This window comes from Miscanthus floridulus, chromosome 4 (assembly GCF_019320115.1).
Source record: "Miscanthus floridulus cultivar M001 chromosome 4, ASM1932011v1, whole genome shotgun sequence".
NCBI lineage: Eukaryota > Viridiplantae > Streptophyta > Magnoliopsida > Poales > Poaceae > Miscanthus > Miscanthus floridulus.
The window spans coordinates 97,617,213-97,640,968 of NC_089583.1; the positions used below are offsets into that span (position 1 = coordinate 97,617,213).

Consider the following 23,756-nt stretch of genomic DNA (forward strand, 5'->3'; position numbering starts at 1 on the left):
GTGAAAAGTTTTATGAAGTTTGAAATCAAAAAGTCACCTGAAATGATAAGTTATATCCTTGTTGGAATGGTCTTATTAAGTGAATGAGAACATGTGTCATCAACCAAACCTTGCAACCTTGCCCAAATGACTCTAGATGAACTCTACAACAAAAGTCACGAAGGATTCATGTTGCCCAAAGGATCCATTAAGTAGAAAAAATTGTGACTATAAAAATAGAAGGAGAGAGTCATGAAAACAGATAATAATATAAAAATTATATAAATGTTGAATCTGAATTTTTTTGTTGGTGTTCGAACAATGTTTTTTTAATAGAGAAAGAGATGAGAATTACCTGAGAGCTGGCGTAGAATTACCTGAGAACTGGCGTGAGGCGACACTTTTATTTATAGCCGATCCGGATTTTTTTGAGACCGAGCTGGCGTCGTTGCACTTGACCAATCCGGATTTTTTTTAGATCGATCTGGCTCCGTATTGCACCAGCTATTTGCATGTGGGCATGCAATCCGATCGACGTGTGGAGACAGCTCACAAGTCACACGTGGGTTAAACCGATCCGGATTTAGCCTGGGGGGTGGGCGCACAAACGAAAGGCTGTGGACGAAACCTCCTTTTGTTTTTTTAGATGGTATATATAATAGATGTAGAATACGGTTTTTAGGGATCTCTAGGTCATTCATTTTTGAGGAAGGGAAAAAATCAACACTAGGTCATTCACTTTTGATTGACCAGAAAAGATACGGAGGATGTGTTAGGAATGTGTGTTCGCAGAAATGCTAATATGTCCATTGAATCACACCAAGAGTATGTGGCGTGATCGCAGTGGTGACTCGTGCCATGGTTTCTCGCACGACTCATATGGCAATTTCTGAAAATTTAGTTGAGGAAGGTTGTGTTTCCCTTCCAATACTCCTCTAGAAAATTGCACACATCTCACGGCATCCTATCTCTGTTTATTAATCAATTTTGTAATTAATTCTAACCTGGGTCCCGAGTGGGCTCGGCATGTCCATGCCTAGCCCTGTGCCCAGCCCAGAAACCCAGGTGGAGTCCCCTCCCTAAGATTCTCGGCTTTGGCGGCAGTTTTTTACTCGCGAGGCCACCGCCGCTGCATCTGCTAGTCTCCCGGCCAGTGTCACCATCGAATCCCTGCTTGCCTCCTTCGCCTCAGTCACCCTCGCGCTCTCGTCCCTCCCCCATGACTACATTGCGCCGCCATTCCATTCGTCGACAGGAGTTCCACATCGGCTGCTGGCTGCCGCCGTTCCAATGAGGCTAGTGGTCTGCCGCCTGCTGCTGTCTATGCTGCTGGAGGGCTGCGAGGGCCACGGCCGCATGGTGGACGCCAGCTCGGGCAACCCAGACGAGCCAGCATCTTACTGTGCTGACGGCTGACGCCCGACCAAGATGTGGTAACGGCGGTCGCCAAAGAGACTCCACGACAGCGGCGTCACGTGGCAGGAGCTCTGATTTGCACGCCGGAGGACAGTGTCGTACTTAAAGATTTTAAATGTACTCGAATACTATTTTTGTCCTTTCGTATCTCCTGGCGTCGTCAGACTTGACGCCGAGCCTATAAATCATAAAAAAGAAAGAATAAAGTATTAAACTAAACCTTTGGTATAGGTTGAAATCCTATTTGCATGATTCAAATGAAAAATCTTTCTCAACAATTTCTCTTCTACTAACACGAGTTATACTAATAAGAGTAGACATGCTATATTTATGTTTGTTGGTCTTATTAAGTGAATGAGAACATGTGTCATCAACCAAACCTTGCAACCTTGCCCAAATGACTCTAGATGAACTCTACAACAAAAGTCACGAAGGATTCATGTTGAGCAAAGGTCAAGAAAATGCCTCAATCGGTCAAAAACTCTAAATTGAGCTTTACCGTGATGCTATTTTGACCGGTGTTGACCAATTGCTTACAATGCTTTTATGGAGTTGCACCTTAAATAAAAGTTGAAGTTTGAGTGGAGTACAACAAACTTTGTTTTTGGGCCAAGAGCTAGATAAGCTTGTAAGAAAGTCAAAACGAGCCCTAAAGTTGGAATCCATGACTGTTTTGGGGAGCTCAAAATTTGGCTAAGTCTGGATGACTGAATTTAGGATTTCAGTTTTCATGTACCCCACTTTGGAGCCTTGTATCTCTCCAACCAGACCGAATAAGACTTTGAACCTTAAAGAAAAGTTGTAGTACTCATATAGATCTACAACTTTTGTTACTACATTTTGTGCCAGAACTAAACAGATCAGGAGATACGAAAGGACAAAAATTTATGTTCAGTCGCGTTTTTTGGGGTAGAATTGAGTTTTGAATCTCATTGAACAGGTAGCTCGGCGTGGTGAGACTACACGCCGAGGTTCGGCCTCTGGCGTTGGCTGACACGACGCCGACGTAGTGGGCCCCATGCGCCACCGTGTCGCCGTCGACCGGGGTCGTCCGTGACGTGGCAAGACCTCGGCGTCGTGTCAGTCGACGCCGACCCTCATACCTCGGCGTCATGTCCTAAGACGCCTAAAAACGGTCTATTTTCAGAAAACGTTTTGGCAGTGGTCTTTTTCTAAAAAAATGTTTTAAAAAAGGACCAAAATACAAAAATAGAAGCATTTGTAACATGGTGAGGCTGCTCTTCTGTTGCACTAAGGAAGCTTGCCGGACTTGAGCGCCTCAAAGCGTGCAGTGAGAGTTTCATAGTCAAGAGGCATATTTGGATGAACACGAGAATGAAGGTTTGCCTTTGGCAATTCAGGGAAATCTTGATCAGGCTCTTCGTCTTCTGAGTGACGGTTTTCTGAAAAAGGCTCTCTCGTAGGAGGTAATGGCCTTTCCACAGACTGAATCTCCACATCATTTTCATCCTCAGATTCTGAACACAGTCCCTCAGAATCATCAAACTTTATCTCTGAGTGCACCTTCCGAGCAGCACGGCTGTTCCTTCTCCGTGTCTTCCTAGAGTTCAAATCCGCAGGGTAGCTGTCTTTGTCATCTTCTACATGGTTCTTTCCACTGAAGCTTCCTGTGCTGGATGCTCTCCTTCCATGGGGTTTTACTTCATCAAAGGCATCTGCATCTTCTTTCCTGGAGGATCTGCTCGAGTTGCTCATTGACTGTCTCTTACGGGGACGAGTGAATTCATGAGTTGAAGCTTTGCAATCTTCGTCTTCATCAAATGGATGGTTGTTCTTATTGGCAAAATCAGCTGCAGCCTTCGCAGCAGATGCTGCTCTCTCAGCAGACTCTGCAGCTGCTCGAGCAGCTGAAGCTGCATCTTTGAATTGCATAGTGCCCCTGTCATCGTAGTCGTCATCCGAATACCTAGAGCTGCAGAAAGAATAAGAAGACATGTATCAGGGAACCTATGCCACTGCAAATTTACATCATTATATGGTTACATGATTAGAAGAACCAGAACCTGAAGTTAACTGGATTTGGTTGCACGATCTGTGGTGTCAGAATAGTCTTAACAGGCATATTGGAAGCTTCAACAAATGTGCTTGGCCCTTTCTACAAAGAAATCAAACATATTAACTCAAGATATAAGGCATGTAAGGTAAAAGTATGCACAGGAAAGGTTCAGTAGCACATACAATCAACTCTTCAGAAGGTTTCAGAAGCTCCTGCTCACTCTCAGTTGTATCCCAATCAATCTGATGCTCTTTTGCTATATCCTTTAGAACTTTCAGCTTAATTTGCCCAGAAGGCTTCTTAACCGACAGCTTCTCAATCAGCTTCAAAAGGGGGATCAAGTACAGAGTGGAGAAGAACAGACATAAGCAATATATACAGTTCAGTTAATTGGTTGAATTTGCGTTGAAGAATCATCCATGCTTACAAGGTTGTTAACAGCAGCGTCTGGGCACAAGTCAACTGCAGCAGAAACAAAATCTTTGCCATACTTCTTTTCAAAAATGTCACGCATGCGACCAAGTTCAGGGAGCTCAGAGCACCTTGGAGCTGCAAATATCAAACTGCAGATACCTTCTTTCAAGTCTGCTGGACATTCCCTGAATAAAAGGTTGGCACAAGATTAGGACCTTCATTTCCCTATTTATGAGAAGAAATAATTTTTGGAAGCTAAGTGATGGTAGTGAAAGGCAAACTTCTGTTTTGCGATGATGGGAAGGCGTGTAACAATCAGCTCACAGAAGAGCTCAATGATCACATTGGCTGCCATAAAGTTCTGTTCCCTAATTACATGTTCAACCTGCACAATTGCCAAAATCCAGAAGTTAAAAAAAAAACGGTCGCATGAATTGTTCCATTTCTGCCATACTCCGAAAGAAATATGGTGCACAACATATCTTAACAATAACATCATGCATTTTACAAAGGTTTAGAGATTTCATTTGCCTCACAACTTACATAATGGTTAAACATCACAGGTGTGGCCAATGCTGAACTGACGGAGAAGTCATAGGAGAATTTGTGCTACATATGGCTCTTTTATAAGAAAATTAAAACATAATTAATGAATTTCCTTACGTCAATCCTATTAACTCCATTAATTAAAGAAAGAAACATCATGTTTTAGGCAGTTAAATCTTTCCAATTCTGATTGTTTAAGGCAGTTAATCTCTTACAATCAAAGTTCTCCAATACTGACCGTGTACCCATACCTGACAAAACGGAACAAAATCAACTGCTAACTTATACAGAAAATTCTTGTCCTTGTACACTAATAACAACATCCCCCATTTCTTGTTATACCTGGCTCGCTACTCCGAAAATCCTCCGCCACACCGGCGACCAATAACGCACGGCTCCCAATTAGTGTGCTCCGCCGCTCAGCCGGAGAACGGCAGCAGCAACCCCAGTTTTCTCCGACGAACGAATGTCTAATGCACAAAAGGCTAACAGAAGCAGAAGCTGATGATGATTGCCGAGTGCTTACCCTGATGCGTGCGGTTGTCCTCCTGTTTGTCGCGGAGGAGCGCGGCGATGTCGCGGCGCATCTGGCGCACCTGCGCCTCCCTCCGGTAACGCAGCAGCTTCATCCGCGCCGTCGCCATCCGCGCTTCCGTCTTGCTGCCAGAGCAACACAAATCCGATTCATTCCCAACCCCATCGCAACGAAAGGGGGCAGCAGAAAAAGGAAAAACAGAACGGCACTGCGCGGAAGAAGGCGTGGACGCCGTACCACTTGGAGGCGCTGAAGGAGCGGCGGAGCAGCACGGCGGCGACCGCGGCGCCGGCCAGCCGCCGCAGCGCGCGAGCCGGGGACTTGGAGTCGCCCGTGTCCATCATCATCGCCGCCATCGCCCTTCGCTCCTGGCCCTGGGACTCGGAGGATCGGACTCGCCGCCGAGGTGGGTGGGGTGCGGTGCCGGTGGCGTGGGTGCGCGAGGCCTTGGGGCTCGGGAGACTGACAGGGTTTTGTTGCGTCTCGTGCCGCTGCCGCCCCGTTCCGCGCTGCCCCGCCCAACGGTCACCTGGACTTGGACAGTTGCCGCTGCGGTGCAGAGATGCTCCTCGACGAGGCGACAGCCCCGTACGTAAAAAGAAGGTGTCTTGGTGGGCCCTAGATGGCAGAGAGACACTGGGTGGTGCGCCCCGCGTTGCCCGCTCCTGTCCTGTGCCGCTCGTTGTGCGCCCCACATGTCGGCACGTGGGAGTCCCGAGGACGGGGCCCGGTGGGTGTGGTGATGGCCTGGTGGGGGCCCTGAAAGTTTCCGTTGGGGCGTGGAAAGGATCAAGCATGCCGAACTTGGCCCACGTGCCATGTGACAGAAAAAGGGTCGGCCCAACAGAGTTGCTGTAGTTCTTTAATGGGCTATACGCTGGATTGGATCAGACAAAGGTCTGCCGAAAGGCCGATTTCGTCGGGAGCCTTCCCTTCAGCTTCAAAAAGAAAGGCCGATTTCGTCGGGAGCCTTCCCTTCAGCTTCGCCAACTTCTAACGCTGTGCCTTGATAATTCGCCAACCGAACCTGTGCGTTCATAAAATTACACACATTTCTCTTTAGATTAGAGAAAAGGATAACTGATTCTTACCTTGTCTTCCTTCAACGCACTTGAAATGTTTTATTTGGATCGGACAGCCTTATTTTGTTTTCTTCTTACTTCGATCACTAGTTTGACAGTTTCGTGCCACTAAAATCATAACCACTGACCACTAACCGCTTCTTCGGTAACCCCTCCGTCATCCCCGGTGGTTTTCTGCACTGCCCTGCCTAGAGGCGGGGCTGCCCATGCGGCAGGGTGGGGGCAGCCGTCCCACCTACCGCCGGAGTAGCACCACTACTAGCCCCCATATCTTCCTCCCTTCCGGCCAGGCAGCCAGCGGAGCGGCGCGAATGGCGTCTGCCGTGATGGCCGACGAGCGACAAGAGCTACAGCCAGCCACCCAGCCACAATGAAAAACGACCCAATAAACCCAGCCTGGCAACCGGCCCAAGTGGAAGTGTGTGTCCCTAACCCCAAATCCATAATTCTCAATCGGCAATCGTCCTAGCTCGGTGGTCCTCCATTCGCTCCGCTCCGCTCGGCGCTCGCTCACGCAGTCAAGCCGCGCCGCTCGACGCTCGGCCGCTCGCTGCAGCCGCCCGGCGCCCGCCCGCCCCAGCCCCCGGCTGACCGGGCCCGAGCTTCGAGGTGCGCCACGCCGCCGCTCCTGGCCTCCTGCTCGGTGCTAGGCCGCTCGCTGCAGCCAGTCCGCCGCCCGGCGCCCGCCCGCCCCGCGGCCGCGGCCCCCGGCTGGCCAGCTGTGCCGGCTGACCGGCCCCGAGCTGCGCAACAGCCGCACGGCGCAGGCGCGCAGCCACGCAGGCACGGGGGAGGCTGCTCTGATGGAAGAGGAGCTCCAGGAGGATTTGGCCAGCGAGCAGACGACAGGCGCAGGCCACGGGCGTGGCCGTGGCCATGGAGAAGCTGAAGGAGGGCGAGAGGGAGGAGCAGGCGCCCCCAACATCATCAGAGTTACTTGTTTGCTTCTCATGTCTTGATCCAAGAAACTCCTTTTCCAAGTTTCATGTTGAAAATATTGCTCGATTAACTGAATATATGAAGAAGATTTCTCTGACTTGGATCGCTCTAATATAAGAGAACAACTTCAGACTTTCATCAATACATATGGTTAAAAGTGAAAGAGACATCACTTTTCCATTGGTCTATTGCCTCATCAAGCTAGCATTGCTTCTACCTGTTGCAACTGCCACTGTTGAAAGAGTCATCTCGGCTATGAATATAGACAGATTTGCACAATAGGATGTCCGATGAATTGCTTAATGACTTGATACTCTGTTATATTGAGAAGGAAATTTTTAGAGACCATGATGGAGATGAAATCAGGAAGACATTTAAGCAATCAAAAATTGGGCTATTTACTTGCCTAGGCTACTAAGAAGATCTAGACACGATTAGTTCTTTAATAGTAGACTAGTGGTGTAGTAGTACGTCTCCTCGTAACTTTATTATTGCATAATAATTCATATATTACACACTAAGTCACTAACTGATTTTCTTTTCAAATTTACAGGTTTCTTTTTGAGGAAATTTACAGGTTTCTTAGCTCTTTGAATGTTGGATTTTGGTATTTAATTTGGACACTTATTCTTGTTCGGTTGGTCTTTGTTGAATTAACGGACTACTATATTCAAATTAGAGGTACCATCATCGATCGCTATTTGAATTTGTCTTAGATTAGCTGTTGATGTGCGTCCTTATGTTGTCATTAAAAAGTTGTGTGGGCGATAGAGCTCCGCCAATGGCCCCGGCCACATTTCCTGAAAAAACTCTATGCATACGTGGCGCAGAGAAGTTCCGGTGAAAGCTGAGCTGTTAGCAAAAATCACCGGATGCATGCACGATAGGAAAATCATCATACGACAGCCAATAAGCCATGGCGCACGGAGCTTCTCTGCATCACGTATGCAGAGATTTTTTTTTTCCTAGGCCGCCCAGACTCGTCGTTAGAGTGCATAGGCAAATTTTTATTAACGAAGAGAAAAAATCCACTGCTACATAGCCATTGTATTGTATAGTCACGGTCAGAATCGATGTACTCGTGTGTATAAAATCATCGGTATATCTAGGAACTAGGAAAGAGTTTAGGACTGTCTCTAAAAATCAATTCCACGAAAAAAAATTAGGTGTAAAACATAGTAAAAACATTTTTTTCTAACTAGGACAAGTCTCGTATGACTGTCTCTAAAAATTATTTTCATGAAAAAACATAGCAAACTAAAAAATAGCAAGAACATTTTTCTAACCTAGAACAAGTCACACGATTTTTATGCCCATGCAACTACTAGTAATTGAACTCAAGACCTGATGAGGCCCTCTTGTGACTTATGATTAAATGAATGATATTGTCCTTTTTAATTAAATTTAATGATTTTTTTATGAATACTTGATTCCCTAAATAATTTCAAATGAGGAGGTTTGAATTAAACGATTTTATATCTCCCTGAGAACTACGGTTTTGTTTTAGGGCATATATTCATCTAAGATCGTTTGAATAAAATCAAAATTTTGAATTTCAAAAGATAAAAATTTAAATTGTAATTTGGGACCATAAATGATCTTAATGAAAATGTCATCATCCAATTTGATTTGAAAAAACTATAATTTGTTTATGTCTACACCTATTTTTAGACGCGGGCTACAAAACCCAAGCTTCTAGCATATCTGGATGCCGCTAGTGTTAGTGTTTCCGGCCATCTTTAAAATGCTCTAGAGGCGGCTAGGACCTCTAAGAACTCTAGAAAATTAGTTTCTAAAAATGCACCATCCATAAAAAATATTGTTAGACGTTTTTCAATCCAAAAAAACATCTCAATAAACTTTATTTATAGTAGTGGTTGTATTTTATACCGTAAGTAAATTCATACAATAAAAATCTATAAATATCTTACTATTACTAATTAGAGGCCCCAACAGAGGCACAACGTTAATTCTCGCTATATGCGAAATGAAAAAGGATAAATCCTAGGCATTCTCACAATAATCAGAAACAGCTGGCTTGTAAATTGGTAGGCTCTAATTATCATTGTTGATAATAGCCACTGGATCGTTACTTTTGATATATTTATAAATTTTAACTAAATTTTGACACGTCTATATTGAATTATTGATAGTGTAACCATAACTACACATGTAATTTCTTGATAGAAAATTTTGATCATCTTGAGAAGTATGGGAGACCATTGGTGGCTATATTTTCTGGCCCTTTAAGATTACTTTAGAGTAAAAAGTCGATCATTATACGGCATAAGTATTAAAATCCAATTGAGGTCAGCATGCTACTATCGTATGAGATCTCACTACTTCAAACTGTATCACTTATCTTAAATGGCATGGCACAGGTTTCAAATGATTGCTTATGTTATTGTAGTATAGAAGAATGTACTCTATGACCTAAAATTCTTATTTTTTTAAAAAAGTGCACAAATGAGAGTTAATCAAAGATACAATAAGCACAAAAGTTTCAAGTTGAGGATAAAAACAATTTATAGCAGTCAATAAGAATAAAAATTGAAAAAACAAGATTTAGATTCATGGCTTCATAAGATACGCGATGCAACAACGACCGGCATAGTTAATGGCAAGATTTTAAACTAATTTGATATTTAAAATATACTGAGGTACCTTGCAGAGTAAAATATGAATATGGATGAGAAACATATAAATCAATTCCTTGCAGAAAAGGTAATAATAAATATATAATAATTAAATATAGACTAGGAACTATCTAGTATGTCTGTTTTGTAGGCAATAAATAAAAAGAAAACATATGGTTTGTCTATTATGTCTATTTTGTAGAAAATATACGGTTTAATAGAAAAAAATCTTTATTAGTTATATGTATTAAACAATATATTTCTTAAAATTCTAGCCCAAGTGAGAGCACATGTTAATGGACTAATTTTTACATACTTTCTCCATCTCAAAAAGAGTTTCACTATGAGTTTCATGTGGTCAAACTTTCTTAAATTTGACTGATTTATATATTAGCAATATTTATATCTCTAAATAAATTTGTCATCAAAATATATCCAACGTTTTATCTATTGATAATACTAATTATGTATCATAAATATTAATTTTTTCTTGAAGCGAGGATGATATATATTTTTGGACGGAAGAAGTACTCCTCCAGTGAAGATGTTTAGGTAATTGTTTGTATTTGTGCATCTTATTGTTTAAGTTAATTGCTTGGCATATACAAAATTGGACAAAATAATGCTTCCATGTTCAAAAATAAATTTAAACTTATTTTGTGCAATTATGATAATCTCTAACCATGCGAAAACAGTATAAACAATCCTCAAAACGGAAAATATCAAAACTAAACTCTGCGCTCTCTTTCCTATCTCACCCAAGGGTAGCCCAACTGAACACCGTTCGTGGCCAAATCTAACAAGGGCCACATAAAGAAAGCAAAGTTCTATTTTGGGCGAAATAAGTAACTTCAAAAATAAAAGGACCAATAAAGGAAACCATACTTTTTTAGGGCCTAGAAAATAGTTCTCTCTGTCTACTTCGGTATAATATGCCACTACAAGCATGGCAGATCAAGATTCCATATTAGTGCTTCAACATGTATCTAAAACCACTATACTTGCAAGCCCACCTTTGTTTTAACAATGACCAAAACTATCATAAGAATGTTTATATATATTATCTAAACGTGTTTTTTTATAAATGGCTGCTTAACCACCTTTGCAAAACAACCACCTTTTTTTGACATGTTAAAAACCATATTCACTGGGCGAGCAGGCAGAGGCGCGCGTCAGCAACTAGTGGGATAAGATGCTTATCCGGACACCAGGCCTCTCCGGCCACGGGCCATTCCACAGCGGATTTGATACAGATTGTGCAGGCACAACGATGATGCAGATTCAGCGAACCAGACAACGCCCGTGTTGAGCTGCCAGAGCTCTGGTACGGATGGACCAAAACCTTTTTGCACAGCAGTCAAGTCAAGTCAAACATCGGCTACACCATCGGGCAGTGAGCCAAATCCTCTGTGTACCGGCCGTAAACAGAAAGGCACAGCACCCCGGTGGAGGTCACATTCACAATTTCACACAACACATGGCCGACCCCTCACCTCACCGAACCCAATCTTTTGCTGTTCCGCAGCAGCTGAAGCTGGAGCTGGAGCGGCAGCAACAGTGGCGAGCCGATTCAGAACGGCTAGCGGCCGAGCAGCTACCGGCCGACACGATTGGTTTGGCTTCCAGGCTTTTCTTCTCGTTTCAGCAGCCGCAGCCCGGTCGGCCAGCAGCTCCTCTCCTCCACCACCCTTCCTTTGCCGAGTTCTAGACTTCTGGTACCTGGCCTTGACTCCTTTTGGGTCGGCCAACGAGTTTTGCCGGCTTGGAAAGGCGGGAAAGGCTGCGAGGAAGAAAAGAACGGTGTCGTCGTCGTTCTTCAGAGTTTCGAGAAGTGGTATGTTTGGGGCTTTTCGGTCGACCTAGAAGACCCAGAAAGTGGGCGCAATGGACCCGCCTTCCATTCTGCAGCATACTGGTATAACTAGCTCGTTTAGGTCTTGAGAAGCACACATGTGTATCCTCTTCCTTTTGGATTCAGAAATGCATATGGATGCGTGGCCACCCAAAATGAAACACGGGCAACAGTGTTTTTCTCTCATAATAAATCAGCACTAGCCAGCCTAAACCAGTCCAGAAACCAACCAGCGAACAGGCCGAAGGTCTTGAGGAGCTCGATCGCTGCAGCACCACTTGAGCTAGACATATATCCTCAGGATCGCTCGCAGAGCGGCAGAGGGGATCTCAAGTTCTGAATCCACCATGGGTTTGGGTACGATTGCGCAGCGGTACGTACAGGCAAACAACATGAAACTTTGCGCGCGTGGCCTGGCCCCATGCATGCATGTGTGCAGTACTGCCGTACAGTGCAGGTGCAGCAAATAAATTCTCGCGCGCGCGCGCCAAGATGCGCTCCAGCCACCAGCCTTGCTTGAGATTCGGCTAATCTCGGTGAGGTGACCTGGAAAACTCACGTCGCCGTCTTTTTCGCGGGCCGGCCCCGGCTGCATCGTCCGGCCGCGGCTATCTTCCTCGCCATCCGTGACGACCCAGATCTCGTTTTAACGGGCCCGCGGCCATGCATCATGGGTGGCAAATGGCGGCAAGCATGTCCTCTTTTCACCGCGACTACTGTAGATGCTTGCTTTGCTTTGCAGAAACCATGGTGATGTTTCGATCATTAGCATGTTCGGTTGGCTGGTTCGTATTGGTACTGGTTCGTGAAGAAGTACAGCTGATTAGTTTGTGTGAGAGAAAAATACTATTCCAACTAAAAATTTATGATCATTTACGACAAGCCAGCCAAACGAACTGCATGTCATGTGCATCTGCATGCATGCTCTGGCGCTCGCTTTTGGTAGACCGGATGCATGGAATCATGGCATGCCGCGGTACGGTGCTTGCATTGGCACGGCGTGATTGTTCGTTCGCTAGTCGCTACTCGATCCCAAGAGCCGTGCCGTGCCCACTCGGCCCGGCATGCATGTGTTCAACTGGCCGGTTTCTTCGCCAGGAGGGGCCGGGCAGCGACGCAGCAGCAAGCATCTGCAGTCCCGCGCCGGACGCCGGCGGGAACGTACGTACGGGAGGACGGCGGCTGACGCGGCGAAGCCTGTCCTGTGACTCTTGACCGGCATCGATTGGGCATCCTCTGCATGTGAAGCGATTGCAGTACGATGAGACAAGCGGAAGGAGATCTGGGGATCGCTCTGCAGTAGCGTATCGAACGGCAGTTGCACGGCTTGAATGGACATGAACTGGTGCATGCAGTCGCCGCTGACGAGACGCCGGCCAGTCAGCTCTCAGGTAGGCATGCACCAATGACCATCTCATGACCAGAGGCATCAGGCGCCGCCGCGCCGCGGAGCCACGGGGCTGTGCCTGTGCGTTCGTGCGTCTCTGGCTTTGGACCGACACCCTTGGCCGGAATGGCCATGAGCGCGCGGCCCCCCGGCGCCACCGCTGCGTACGTGGCCCGTGGCCGCGGGCACGGTCTGCCCGTCGTGTCCGCTGCCCACCACGTGCCGCCCAGGCTGACGTCGCATACGTTGTGCCAGGCATGCATGCATGCGTGCAGCGTCCGCGTGCGTGCCCTATGCTCGCAAAGCTGCAGGATGCTCTCTGCTGCATGCATGCAGATTCGGGCCGGGGCCTGCAGAAAATGAAAATGCCTGCCTCCCCGTGCGCGCGCCGCTGTCCATCCACTTGGTTTGGGTGTGGATGTCTGTGAGTCAGGATGTGACACTGCATTGATGACCTTCAGTCGGTTCTCAGAGATGTTAAGATGCCGTTTGAATCCACCAAAGATTCTGGAGCGTTTTTGGGACTGCACCATGTTTGTTTCAATTTTACGCATTTTGTTCGAGAAAAAAGGATTAGAGTTGTGAGAGCATAAAGAGGTGCTCCACAAACTTCAGTTTTTGTGGAGCTGCACCAAAGTGGAGTTTGTGAAGCAGAGTTTGTGGAGCAGTTCCAAACATCCTCTGGGTATCGGGATTCTCAATAGGGATTTTAGAACCCAGATTTTAGATAACAAAAAATCCCTCATATTTGGAACCTGGATTTTAGTTAGAGATTGTAGCTATTTGAAGACCTATTTTCTCCGTGATGCCCTCAAATATATTTTTTCTAACATCTTCCAATTTCGTGTCAATTGCTAGAAAATGAACATGTATATGTCAAAGGAGGGGCAGATCAATTCAGAAGGACAAAGATATAGGTTTGGACACAGGGATTTAGAAAGAGTGAAAACAATATGGTGCAAGAACAAGAAAGAGAAAGATAGAGAGATAGAGTATTGAAAAAAAGAAAAAAAATGCATTCAGAGAACAAAAATTTGCATTGAAAATTGAGAATAATAATTATTTTGGAATAAATTTCAAATACTATAAGATCAAATATCTTGAGACGGATGGAGTAGTAGTGCTCCCATATAGCTGACAGGGAACCTGCAAACAAGTTCATTTTGCCATATATGGGGAACACATAGCCACGTACTTCCTCCATTTCGAAAAAAAGCCTTCATCTCATATTTTAAGGAGTGAAACAATCTTGACTTCAACTAGATTTACAGAAAATAATATCAAAATTTATATCTTTGATAGGTTTATTGTCAAAATATATAACGTAATTAACGTAACTATGTTTTATCCGGAATTACAAATATTAATGGATGTGTGGCCAGCACTGGTGTGTACAGTACGTGTAGATTGTACGAAGAGCAGTTTACTAGTGGCGCCAAAGGGCCTGGTCGCTTGGGAACTCGGGCTCGACAAGGCCGTTTCGATTCCGGCAGCCTGCACTGTCGCAGAGAAGAATTCTTGTCCTATTATTCGTCGTACTCCGCATCCCGAACTCAAGCGGCCCACATGGGCTTCTTGCAACAGAGGCCCATTTCCCCAACAGTGTGGCAGTCACCTTTCCACGACTGCCCTTTTTTTTTAAAAAAAAAATATTAACTTCGTCCTTTGGTTAAATCCAGTCCTAAAATCAAATCCACCGGTTTTTGAATTTTCTTTTTATATAAGACAGAAAGAACCAGTTCGATACGACTGTTGCTACTCGCCTCGATGAAATCTTAAGTTCTTAACGACCCAAGAGCAAGACTAATAATAAAGCTTTTGTTGTATGGATACTTACAACACACTTATCAACCAATTCATATAGTGCTTGGTTAATCTATTGGCCACCTCTTTCACTCATAAATTTCTTGATTCTTGTGCTTCCACTGGCTATGAACTTACTTCCTTCGTTCCAAATTATAAATCGCTTTGATTTTTTTTATACATTGTCGACGAAATATGGTCGGCAGTCTACCTAGGGGTATGCCCAAGGTAGTAGATTATCGGCAGACAGATGCGCAAGTCCCAAACAAGACGGTGACGCAAGACAGACACGAGGTTTTATCCAGGTTCGGCCGCCAAGAAGGCGTAATACCTACGTCCTGCGTCTGATTTGTATTGCTGTATGTCAATGAGAGATGTTTTTTAGAGGGGTCCCCTGCCCGCCTTATATAGTCCGGGGGGCAGGGTTACAGATCTGGAAACTAATCCTAGTCAGTTACAATTGCCATATGTGGCCGGACAAGGATTCCTATTCTAATCGACCAGGATCCTGCTTAGTCGCCAAATCCGTCTTGATTCCTTGTGCGGGACTCCGATCAGGTGGACCGAGCCGCACGTCGTTTTTTCGGGTGGACTGAACCCATCGATCCGGGCCAGCCCAAGCTTAGCCGTAAGGGTATAGGGGTTAATACCCCCACAGCTAGTCCCCGAGCATCATGTATTATGCTGCGACACGCCATTTTCACCTTCTCCGACAAGCGAGGCTTGGAACCTTGACGCCTCCGACCACCGTCATCACCGGAGAAGTAGGTTGTCCGAAGAATGTATGGTGCTCTTATAAAAAGAAAAGATTTCTGTCCTGAGAAGTGTGCCCACTTGTATTTCTGAAAAGAAATGTAAGTGGTCTTGAAGCATAGCATTCTTGAACATCAGAAGCGTAGGGGTCGAAAAACAAACACATTCACCGCAAGGTGAAGTGTGCCCACTTAGTCCCCGAGCCTGGTAGGAGGTGACGTAGGCACGTGGTGCCAGGGTCTAAAAAGAATTCATAGTTTAGTTGAGAACCCAATCGTCGTACAGGCGATACGAGATGCACCGGCAGGTGCATCGTACCGATGTAGTCCCCGAGCTTGCTGGAAGGCGAGGTATGAGCCTTGTAGCAAGGTCTAAAGAAATGTCTCTTAACTGTATGTGAGTACAAATCACATGTAGCCAAGGAAAAACACTATTCAAGCAGTGGTCGGGGCAGTCCCCGAGCATATTAATAATCCTTATAACCATACAAAGCACAAACACATTCACCGCAAGGTGAAGTGTGCCCACTTAGTCCCCGAGCCTGGTAGTAGGTGACTCAAGCACGTGGTGCCAGGGTCTAAAAAAGAAATTCTGCTGAAGTTAAGAATCCAATTGCCGTACAGGCCAAACAAAATACACCGGCAGGTGCATCGTACCGATGTAGTCCCCGAGCTTGCTGGAAGGCGAAATATGAGTCTTGTAGCAAGGTCCAAATAAATGTCTTTCAACTGTATGTGAGTATAAATCACATGTAGCCGAAGAGAGCAAAACTCCAAAAAGTGGTCGGGAGGGTCTCCGAACACAGCGATGGTCATAGCAGTTCCTGAATATAGTAATGGTCGGAGCAGTCCCCGGGCACAACCGTGGTCGGAGCAGCCTTCGAGCAAAAAAGGTGGTCTGGACAGTACCCGAGCACCGTAGTGGTCTGGGCAGTCCCCGAGCACCGTAGTGGTCTGGGCAGTCCCCGAGCACAGTAGTGGTCAAGGCAAATCCACGATCACGTGCGCTGCTTGTACTATTATTTGGTGTATTTATTTTTCTCTACTCTCTGCCAAGTCTAGTCTGTCCAGTCTGACACGTCTGGTCAAAAAAAACAAATAGGTATAGTACGTCATTCTGTCTTCTTATTGTTTTCTGACAAACAGTCGGTTGACACCTGTATTGAGGTGTGTCAGTGTGGGCCCTCTTACACCATCAACGAAGAGGCGCGTACACTGTTATCGAAGGAGCGCGTTTATTGGCGCAGATTTCGGGGTTGTGTGAACAACCGTCCGCGGCGCGTGCGCACGACTCCCAATATTCTCGGGCGGACGAAACGACGGTGCCCTTTTGCTTTATATAATGTAGGTCTGGTAAGTTACCCTCACCATTCCCCATTGTCATCCGCCGCCGCAACCTTCTTCTTCCTCCTGCCAAACCCTATTCCCCAAAGATCATCACCAATCCCCTCGGTCTCCCGCATCCACCCACTTAGTAAGGACGAACAAATGGCGAAGAGAGACGCCCAGAAGAAAGGCGGGGTCATGGCGAAGGAATGGTGGAAGTCGCGGAGCAACGAGCAAACCATCGAGGACCTCGTCGCCATGGGAGTGCTCCACAACAAGGCACTTGCGGGATGGCGTGCACCCGAAGGAGAAAGCTTCCCCGATCCACAACCAGGTGAAATTGTGATCTTTGAAGATTTTTTCAAACGGGGTTTTGGGATTCCAGTGCACCCTTTCCTTCAGGGGCTCTGTTTGTACTACGAGATTGGGATTTGCAATCTGCATCCCAACTCGATTCTTCTCGTCTCTACCTTCATCCATCTCTGCGAGGCGTATGGTGGCTTCCAGCCCCATTTCGACCTCTTTCGCCACCTGTTTTGCCTTCGGAAAAAGGGAAGCGGTGGCTCGAAGATCGCCGGAGGCATCTACCTGAACCTTCGGGACGGCATGAAGGCTCAATACCTGCACTGCCCCTGGAACACCTCTTTGGACGAGTGGTACAAGAAGTGGTTCTACATCCGTGAAGAGCCAAACTCCATCACTCTGTGCGATGTGGGACTAATTCCAGAGAAGAAAAGCAGCTGGTCGGAGAAGCCCGACAACTTGGAGCAGATCGCCGAACTACTCGGGTTGATTCCGTGGGGAAGGCTTGACGGCCCGAGCGTTGTCGGCAACTTCATCAGCCGTAGAATTCAGCCGTGCCAGAAAAGGATTCACCCCGGCTTCGAGTACCAAGGAGGCGCTGATCCGACGAGGACCAGAAAGGAGCCGCTGGACAAGCTGGAGATCAAGGCCAGGATTGGAGAGCTATTCAACCTGGCCGATCCCAACTATGTTGCATTGAACGCCATTGAACACGCCTTCAAGCTGGCTCGCCCTCCCCCAAAGGTAAATGACGCCTCCTTTTAACTGTAAAGTCATGTTGCACCAAGAAAATAACTGTTTTTTCCTTCATTTTGCGTCTCAGTATAATGGCCGTGACCGGGCAGGAGTGTTTGTGTCGCCTCCCCCCGGTGTAGAGTGGCCGCAAGTTACTGGACCAACCGCCCAGACCAGCGCCAGGACCGACGGCGTTCACTGGGCGGTACTCGAGACCGTTGAAGACGCCTCGACCAGAGCCGCCGGCAAGCGTCCGGCTACCAGCAAACGACGCCAAGCCATCATCTCCCAGTCGGACGACGAAGCAGAGGATGCGGACATCTTCCGGCTCATCCCCCGAAAGAGGAGAAGGCAGGTGGGGCCGTCGGAGCAGGGTGGCTCCTCTGTGCCAGCAGTGGTCACAGCACCGACCACGGCAACACAGAGCACAGACGAAGGGAACATGCCGCATCATCCTCCGACGCCCGTACCGGAGGTTGAACAAGTCCCGGTGGAAACTGCCGAGCAAGCAGAGCAGGGGCGGTCGAGGAGACGTTCCTTCGCCACATCCTTCCGCAAGTCAAAACTGTAAGTATATATAATTTGGATGTAAGCTTGTCATTTTGCATTGGATGCTATTGTCTTATGAATTTGTCTCTGAATGTATTAGATCGGCGTCCACCGAAAGCCCCGACCAGCTAGCTGGGTGCGGGACGTCCTTTCCAAAAACGGCGGGACAAACTGCACAGAAACAAGCCGTGGAGGAGCCCATGGAAGGGACTCTGCCTGGGCCTCGGCAGGCGTACGACCAGACGCCAGTCCCCGAGCAGAACACAAGTGTTCCGAGCACAAACCCCGATGAGGAGGATACCACAGCACCACAGGAGCTGGATCTAGCCGAGGGGGCAGCAGCCAGAAGTTGCCCAGGACAAGGGTGCCGACGCGACGGCTCGTGGGAAAGCCCTGGTGGTCGTGGAGTCTGCGAACTCCGGACCACTGCCGCCTCCCGAACAGGAGGCTGAAGAGGATGAAGTGGAAGAAGTCCTGGGCCGTCCCCAAGATAGACGACAACATGTATATGTGTCGCGCTATCGGAACGATGAATGGGTCATGCACGAGGAGATCCCAGAGGCCGAGGAAACCTTAAGAGTTGAGCGAGCAGCCAAACGCCTGGTGACTGAAGTCCAGGTATATTTGGCTTTAGTCCTTAAACCTGTTGTGTAGTCAAGCTGTCTGACGTAGCTTGTCTGTATGCAGGACGTGATGAAAACTGCGAGGTACCGAAAAAGGTGCTGCGACCAGATAGAAGTAGTCATGAAGACCAATAAGGAGCTGACGGCTGAAGTTGAACGCCTACGGCGCCAACTTGAAGCCACCGACCAGGAGAGGACAAACCAAGAAGCACAGAACCAAAACCTGGTCGGCCAGCTCAAAAACAAAGAGCAGGAGAAAACATGTAAGGTGTTCACCGTATCATAGCAAGTCCTGGACTTGTGTTTTTTTTTTTTTTTTTTTTGTTCCTAACAGTAATAGCTGTAATGCAGGTTTAGAAGCTGAAGTGACCCGCCTCCAGGGGGAGAACAGCCGCGCGCTTGCAGAATGTGGTCGCCTGAAGGAGGACAACGAGAAATTGGAACGCCGCCAGTCGGAACTCCAAGACCACACTAACAGAATGAAGGACGACCTGAAAAGTAAGCACTCCAGACCGCCTTGCTCATTCAACTGCCCACATTGCCTTGTCGTGTCATCACGTTTGATGTCTTGTAATATTTTCAGTTTTGAAAGTAAATGCCAAGAGGCACCTTGAGGCCGTGATCAAGGAGCGTGACAACTGGAAAGCACAATGCCTTAAGGCCGTCGAGGAGCGGGACACGTGGAGCAAGCGGTGCCAAGAAATGGCAACTGGCATTGTGCCCGTCCTCGACCTCATCGACCCGGCGCTCACAGAGGAAGAGCTAAGGACGCCTCAGCTCGGACTGGTCGAGAGATGCAAGCAAGCATGGGGATGGTTCCAAGACTTCGTGAAGGAGGCAGGTGAGTACACGGGCGCCCATGTGCTAAGCATGGTGCGTGCTCACTACCCCCTGATCGATCTCAAACGCTTGGAGGCTGGGTACCCGAAGGAGATAGACCCAGACAAGGCCGAAGAGCTTCGGACGGCCCAGCTGGACTTGTCGTCAAGGATAATTGGCGATATTAACCTGTGCGGAGGTGGGACAGCACCTGTGCAGGGTATGCCATCGACAAGCCAGCTGGAAATGCCATCACCTTCAAGCCAACCAACGAAGCCTGCGGTCTCGACCAGCCAGGCACCGGCGGGGCCATCCCCTTCAGCTTGACTAGCTCTAGAGTCCCCTAGAATCGAGTAGGGTATCGGAGGCGGCGAGCAGTAAATGCCATGCGCCCCGACCAGCCAATGTAATAGGCTTAGAGCTGTAGAAGGAGGACATAGTTGTGTTATTGTAAACTTGAGCCTTTTCAGGCAAGCTTGTAATAACGTAACTGTATATCATTATAAGCTTATTTGTTTTATACAAAACGCACTTTAAGCTTGAATTTTTTTTTTTTTTTGTCGGTGTAACTAAGTGGGAACGTGTTAACGCTCTGTTTTAGTTGTACCGTTTTGCTCAACACGTCATCCTGAAAAGTTTGTGCGGCCCCAGTCTGGCATGTGGTCGGAGTATGAGGTACTATGACCTGTGCATACGTGGACGCAGACAAGTCAAACCAGAGGGGGACCTGCCGATCACCCGCAACGCAGAGAGCAGATCCCGTGCACGTGTTGGGAGGAACCAGAGACAGGGCCTGCTCCGAAAACCGTAGAAGGAGTGGTGGTCGGCTTGTACTGCCTTAGGTTAAAATAACCATAAAATTCGGAGTGACACATTAGAGTGGTCGGAGAAATCATAATTGCTTTATTAAAGTAAATCGAAAATGTAAGTAGAGTACATATCTCAGTAGTTAAGCATAGAAACGTCTAAGCTTGTCGATGTGCCACGAGTTTGGTACGTCCGTGCCATCCAGGTGAGTTAACCTGTAAGACGTTGGACGTGTGACTTCCTTGATCATGAAGGGTCCCTCCCATGGGGTTGCGAGTTTGTGGACGCCAGCCTGGTTCGTCTTCCACTTCAGGACTAAGTCCCCGACCACGAAGAAACGCTCTTTAACGTTCTTGTTGTAGTACCTGCGCAAAAACAGCAAGGTATTTGGCCGTGCGTACGCAGGAATCAAGCCTTTTCTCTTCTGCGCTGTTGACTTCTAGCTCCCGTATTTCATTGACCCTGCCTTCATCGAAGTTCTCTACCCGTGCTGATCTGAAAGCTATATCTGGTGGGAGGACTGCCTCAGCGCCGTAAACCATAAAGTATGGTGAGACGCCGGTGTTACGACTGGGCTGAGTTCGGAGGCCCCAGACCACGGCTGGTAACTCTTTGAGCCATCTTCCAGGAGCTTTATCATTTTCTCTGTACATCCTCTTCTTCAATGCGTCCAAGATCATGCCATTTGCCCGCTCGACTTGTCCATTAGCTCTAGGATGCGCCACCGAGACGTATTTTACAACTATGCTCCTTTCATCGCAGAAGTCCCAAAAAGCGTTCCCGGTGAACTGAGTACCTAGATCAGTAATGATGCTGTTGGGCACGCCGAAACGGTGGATGACCTGGTCGAGGAATGTGACAGCTTTCTCTGAGGATGCCTGTACCAGAGGCATGTATTCTATCCACTTAGAAAACTTATCAATTAGCACGAAGACACATGTAAATTTCCCAGGAGCTGGTTTGAAAGGCCCAATCATGTCCAGTCCCCAGCAGGCGAAGGGCCAAGAGGCTGGAATCGTCTGGATCTCATGTGCTGGTACATGGATTCTCTTGGAGAAGAACTGACAACCCTCACAGCGGCGGACTAGCTTCTCTGCGTCGGCCACTGCTGACGGCCAATAGAACCCTGCTCGGAAAGCCTTACCGACCAGTGTTCTTGAGGCCGCGTGGTTGCCGCAGGAGCCAGAGTGGATTTGGTCTAGGAGATGCTCACCTTCCTCCTGGGTTATACACTTCATCAAGATTTCCTCCTTAGCGTTTTTGCGCCATAACTTGCCATCGGCGAGCAGATACTGCTTACTACGACGCATCAGTCGCTCATTTTCTGTTCGATCGATATAACCGCTACCATCTGTCAAGTACTTGATGAAAGGTGTTCTCCAGTCCGGCTCATGAGTGGTCGGAAGCGGCTCGGCTGTGCTCGGCGCCGGAACCGTAGCCACTAATTGCTGGTCTGAAATTTTGTTGGTCGTTGAATCTTCGTCTTCAATGGAAGGCGTGAGCAGGTCCTGGACGAATACGCCATGTGGGATTTTGGCTCGGGATGATCCTAACTTTGACAACGCATCCGCTGCTTGGTTCTTGTCCCGGACCACGTGTATGTACTCGATGCCATAGAACCTGCCTTCCAGCTTTCTTATTGATTTGCAATATGCGTCCATCTTTTCACTGGTCGTGTCCCAGTCCTTGTTGAGCTGGTTGATGACCAGAGCCGAATCTCCGTAGACATAGAGACGTTTAACCCCAAGCTCAATCGCAATGCGTAGACCATGCAGGCATGCTTCATACTCGGCGGCATTATTAGATGCTGGGAAATAAATCCTGAGGACGTACCGGAGCTGCTCCTTGGATGGTGACACGAAAAGAACTCCTGCTCCCGCACCGTCAATGTTGAGAGAACCATCGAAGTACATCGTCCAATATTCGTCGGATCCCGGAGAGGCAGGCGTGCTTAAGTCTGTCCACTCGACGATGAAATCGACGAGTGCCTGAGACTTGATTGTAGTACGGCTTGCAAATTCCAAGGAAAGGGGGCATAGCTCCATTGCCCATTTGACGATGCGCCCGTTCGCATCCTTATTGCGAATGATGTCCCCCAAAGGATACTCGGTCATGACTACCACACGATATCCGTCGAAGTAATGTCTCAACTTTCGGGATGTTATCAGTATGGCGTAGAGCAGTTTCTGAATCTGTGGGTACCTGGTTTTGGATTCGTTGAGTACCTCACTAATGAAATAAATTGGCCGCTGTACCTTGTAGGCGTGGCCCGGCTCGTCGCGCTCGACCACCAGTGTAGTGGAAACCACCCGATCGGTTGCCGCAATGTAAAGTAGGAGAGTTTCGTCTTCTCTGGGAGCAGTAAGTACCGGAGGTGACGTGAGGTATTGCTTCAGCTGCGTGAAGGCAGCGTCTGCTTCCTCCGACCACTCAAACTTCTCGGACGCTTTGAGCAGTTTGAAGAACGGTAGTCCTTTTTCTCCTAACCTTGATATGAAACGGCTTAGAGCAGCCATGCAGCCGGTAAGCTTCTGGACATCCTTCACCTTTCTCGGGGGCTTCATGTCTAAGACAGCTTTGACTTTCTCCGGGTTAGGGCGTATGCCGTCGTAACTGACGACGTTGCCAAGCAATATGCCAGAAGGGACACCAAAGATGCACTTCTTTGGGTTTAATTTCCATTGGAACGTATTAAGGGCTGCGAAGGTGCGTTCTAGATTGTTAACAAGGGTATGAGCTTCCTTGGTTTTGACAACTACGTCGTCGACATAAGCCTCGACGAGGCCGTCTTTTATCTCGTCGTTGAGGCAGGCCTGTACAGCGCGTTGGTAGGTAGCACCGGCGTTTTTGAGCCCGAACGACATAGTCGTGTAGCAGTAGGCGCCGAAAGGCGTGATGAAAGATGTCTTGATCTGGTCGTCTTTTTGAGAGCGATCTGGTGATAACCAGAGTAGCAATCGAGAAAGGAAAGCAGCTCGCAACCGGCGGTTGAATCTACGACCTCGTCTATGCGAGGTAAACCAAAGGGGTCCTTAGGGCAGTGTTTGTTGAGATCAGTGTAATCAACGCACATTCTCCATTCATTATTCTTTTTGCGTACAAGAACCGGGTTGGCTAACCATTCCGGATGATACACTTCTTTGATAAATCCGGCTGCCAAAAGCCGCGTAACTTCTACCCTAATCGCCTCCTTTTTGTCGCGAGCGAACCGTCGTAGCTTCTGCTTGATTGGTTTG

General features: G+C 47.6%; 1 pseudogene; it reads right to left on the reverse strand.

Moving 5' to 3' along the window:
- Positions 1–2,587: 2,587 nt before the first annotated feature.
- On the reverse strand, positions 2,588–5,451 carry LOC136552251 (uncharacterized; annotated as a pseudogene).
- Between the last annotated feature and the right edge of the window lie 18,305 nt (positions 5,452–23,756).